The sequence below is a fragment of the Condylura cristata genome, unplaced genomic scaffold (assembly GCF_000260355.1).
Source record: "Condylura cristata isolate star-nosed mole 26May11 unplaced genomic scaffold, ConCri1.0 scaffold00019, whole genome shotgun sequence".
Classification (NCBI taxonomy): domain Eukaryota; kingdom Metazoa; phylum Chordata; class Mammalia; order Eulipotyphla; family Talpidae; genus Condylura; species Condylura cristata.
In genome coordinates this window covers 31,707,087-31,711,690 of record NW_004567120.1, presented here as the reverse complement: position 1 = coordinate 31,711,690, position 4,604 = coordinate 31,707,087, and positions in this window count along the sequence as shown.

Here is a 4,604-nt window from a genome sequence, read left to right as displayed (position 1 = left end):
GTCCTCTCAGTGTCCTTTGGCTCCTTGGAGACAGAGAGAGTGACACTGCCACCAGAGAGCTTTCTGGTTTTCCAAACAATTGGAAGATGAATCCAAAATATAGTATTCTGGGCACTCCCTAGTGGTGCAAGGGGTTAAGGCTCAGCACTATGAAGCTCTCCGCAGCCACTGCAGCAAGAGTCCGATCCCAGGCCAGGGAACTGACCCACCTGGCACAGCAGACCTCTCCTGTCCTGCCCACTGCTCCCCTCTGCAGTGTACTTCAGTCCATCTGCCTGTTCTGCTCCCCATTCTGACTCTGGTGAATCCTCTCACCCCCTACACTTCTCGCCTATACCCCAGTTCTTGTATGCATAAATGATACATCTTTAAGAAAACCCAACAAAATGTAATAGTCCATGCTGCATGTCAATGGAAGTCCTTGGCAACCTTCAGCCACAACATGCCCAGTGCCTGGTGCCCTTGTTCTCAGGTGGAACCCTGAGTAGAAGCAGCAAGGTGAGAGAATAACAGCAGTAGTGCTGCCATAGGTCCAATCCGCCCCCACTTTAGTTCCTCTGGCAGTCTCTCAAAGGCTTGAGGTGCCCAACAACAAAGGAAAAGTCAAGTTAGAGGTGGACTAACTAGGTAAAGGCCAGGGTCCTTCTAGAGATCACATTCTAGTAGACTGTTTGGACAATGCTGGGCTCCCTGCCGCCACTCTTTTTGCCTGTGTGATTTTCTCCTCAGGGAGGTGAGATGTGAAAGCACAATATAAACATTTCTGCAAGATGAATGTTCCAAGCTAAGTGCCAAACACAAAGTATCAATGTTTTTATTTAATCAAAAGATATAAAGAAATAATTTTCTTTCCATGAATGAACCATGTATATCCAATAGGTAAATTATAAACTGTAGATAAGGCACTCTCTCCCATTTATATTGAGATGCATATTTTACATCTAAAGCTGTAGGTCAAATCACATGCAACAAACTAGAGCAATAAATATCTATGGCAACCGTTTTTGCTATCATATGGGAATGTGCTCACTGAAAAGTGGGTTCTTTTTTCAGTAGTTAGAAATGCTCTTTATAAATCAGATTATAAATGAAACTTAGGTGTAGAGAAGACTAACCACTTCTCTTCCCATACCACCTTTGGTGTGCAATAAAAAGCAATTTAAAAAATGACTTATTTATTTATGCATAAAGAACTGGGGTACAGACCAGAGGTACTGGGTGTGTGTGAGAAGATTCACCTGAGATAGAGTAGAGACCAGAGAAAGAGTGGGGAGCAGAACAGGCAGATTACTGAGATACACTGCTGAGGAGAGCAGCGGGCAAGATAGGTAAGGTCTGCTGTGCACTGTGGGTCACCTCCCTGGCCAGGGCTTGAACTTGGGCTTCAGTGGCTGGTGATAGCTTGGTAGCACTGTCTTTAACCCCTGCGCAACCAGGAAGGCCCAATATATATGTGTATATATATATATATATATATATATATATATATATATATATATTATTTATAATGATAGTCCAAAAGCTTCGAAGAGTGATATTCCCCAATAAATACCTGTTGAAGGAAATGAGTGAATGGATAACTAAATGGATACTTTGCACTTTGTAACCGGCAGGAAGCCAAGTGTTTTCCAATTATTTCCAGGTATACACGTTTTTTACTCCAGGCCTGGTGCAGAGGGTACAAGAAAGGACTGTGACGTGCTCCAGGCCACAGGAAAGCTTCTCGTGTTTGCTTTTGTAATCCTCCCCACGCAGGCATGACACATGAGAAAAATGAGGCTCAGGGAGGGCAAGTTACTTATCTGAGGACACACAGACAGGAAACGGCAGGGCCAGGATTCAACCCTAAGTCTGCCGGACGTGCCCGGCTGCCCTCTTTCAATGGGATACTCTGTCTTTGCTTGTGGTCTTTGATTGGGTGACTGCCCTTCTTACAGACTGAGGATGAGGAAATGTCTGGCCTTGGTCACTCTGTTAGGAAGACTGCAATGACCTAACTTTCCTATAATTCACCCTCTCACCTCACCGACCAGATCATTCTTTCTACTACACTACATTAAGATTTTCATTCTATCCATAATCCAGTGTTGATAGGGTAGCACCGGCATTGTCACCACAGACGCCATGCCCACCCCCTTATCCAGCACCTTACTTCATGGTGGTCTCCCAGATGAACCTGCACTAGCCCAAGGAAGTGTCGCCACTCCTCTCTGTCAAGTGATTCCTCCCCATCCTTCATGGCCCACAGGACTCCCTGCCCTGTCCACTCCTTTACCCATCAGCCTTGCACTGTCCTCAAAGTTTTCAGGGGCATGTTTTGGGCTTTGGCAATAGCTTGGCAGCGCTGAGACTTCTCACCACCAGGGAAGCTCTGTTTTGAGCTCTGGGCATAGTGAGACATGGCTGTGCCTTTGAACTCTAATTCAGAGGGCCTTTATATAAGACTCTAAATCAGTTTCCTTGCCTATAAATTGTAGAAAATAAGACACACTTCACAGATAATACATGTGAAAGCAATTCCTAAATTCTGTCGGACTAAACAAATATCAGTTATCTTGTGAGCTTGTCTTCTCAAGGAAGACAGGGAGTATGACACTTGCAAATGATGGTACAGAGGAAGATTAATTTTGTGACAGTCCCTGGGTGGCTGGATAGAGAGGTTGACAGATGGCCAATAGGCACATGAAAAAATGTTCACTATCACTTACCATCAGGGACATGCAAGTCAAAACCAAAGTGAGATACCATCTCACACCCACGAGAATGGCCCCTATCAGAAAGACCAGAAACCCTCATGGAGGTCTTTCCAAATATTAAAAGTAGATTTACTACGTGTGATTCAGCAATCCACTCCTAAATATGTGCCAGAAGAGTGCAAAAACACTAATTCGAAGGGATCTAGGCACTCCTATGTTCACTGCAGCCCCGTTTATAGTAGCCAAGTTAGGGAGCCAGTTTAAGCACCCAAAGACAGATGAGTGAAGTAGGAAGATGTGGCACATTTACACAAGGAGCATGACTCAGCTCCCAAAAGAGCCATTTGTGATGGCATGGATGGAACTGGAGGGGTTCAAAAATGTCAGAGAGACCAAGATCACATGGTTCCCATGTACATGTAACAGAATCAAAGGCCCAGACAAAACTAAACCAGTAACAAAACCTTGCCACCTGACTGCAACACTGAGGCAAACAAAAGGGGGAGGCTGACAGGTGAGAGCAGAAAAGGGAGCAGGCCCAGGGCAGCACAGTGGATGGTCATTGGCTTTTTGGTGGTGGAAAGCATGCGGAAATGTACATTTGTAGAGGTCCAACTCTGTAACCCCTAAAGCAAATGCAGTGAACTAGGTCAACTCTATCTGTAAATATAATTGAAATGGAAAAAAGAGAGAGGGTGGGAGGCCAGAAGATGTGTTCAGATATTGGTGCTACTGTCTAGATGAGAATTAATGGACCTAGATAAGGGTTGATGGAGTGGAAACGCAACACGTCCAGGTGACTCAGGAAGAGAAGGGGTGTGGACAACAATGGTACAGGGACAAGGAAGTACACAGCTCTGTGGGGGAAAAGGCAAGGCAGGGTAGGGTCACCTTGAGGCACTTGAGAATACTGAAGGAAGGTCTGGAGACAGGAACGAACTAAAGGCATCAACATCCTTCCAAGTGACTGATCCTTCAAGGATTGGCTTTTGGGACGATTTCTAGAAGGAGCACAGCAACCATGAAACAGCAATTAGGATGAGTGTGTGAGGGACCTGCATGCCCTGGTGTTATCTCTGCCTTTCAACATGGAGATATGGGTCCTACTGCCCCAGCAAGTTGTCAGCTCCTCACAGGCAGCCACAGACCTTTTATTTCTAGAGCGTTCATGGAACCAACCTTTGCACATAGCAAGAAGGTACTACTTGTTTGGTTGCTTAAAAAAGGAGAGGCATGAAGCAAGAGATGAAAATGACTAGGTGAAATCTAGGTTGAATCTGGCCTGTTTGTCTGGTAAAGTTTCCAGAGTTCTGAAGTAGTCAGTAACATTTAAAAACATCAGGGGATTTCAGATACAAATCTAGGTATTTTGCTGCCTTGGGAAAGGGCCCATCTGGTGAACCTGCACTTTTGCAGGCTGTAGACCTGCCAATAAAAATAAAGCCTAAAAGAGCTCCTGGAGGCTGGGAGTGGAGGCGGCATGAACACTGCTGCAGGGCAGGTGTGGAAATGATTTTGTGCAGTGTTTTGGAGGTCTAGAAGCAGGAGGCATTTGCTCTGTGTGGGGGAATCCTGGTGCAGTCTGAGGAGTAAGAATGGGGGGGAGGGAGAGGAATGAAAAGATACCCCAGTCCATGGCATGATGGAGAGTGACGCTGTGTTCTCATGGGGCAGAGCACAAGATACAGGGCTGGGAAGGGCAGAGACAAACGGAGGCCTGATAGGGGAGATCCAAATCTGTTGAATGACTTGGGGATTGATCTGGGAAGCAATGGGGTACTATAGGGGAGGGGGCGTATTGTTCAGTGAGGTTGTTGGAGGATCACTGGTGCCTGTGGGAGGAATGGGTGGGGTGGGGAGAGGCAAGAGGGTGGCGGGCCCAACTAAGCAATAGAGGGAAGGTACATT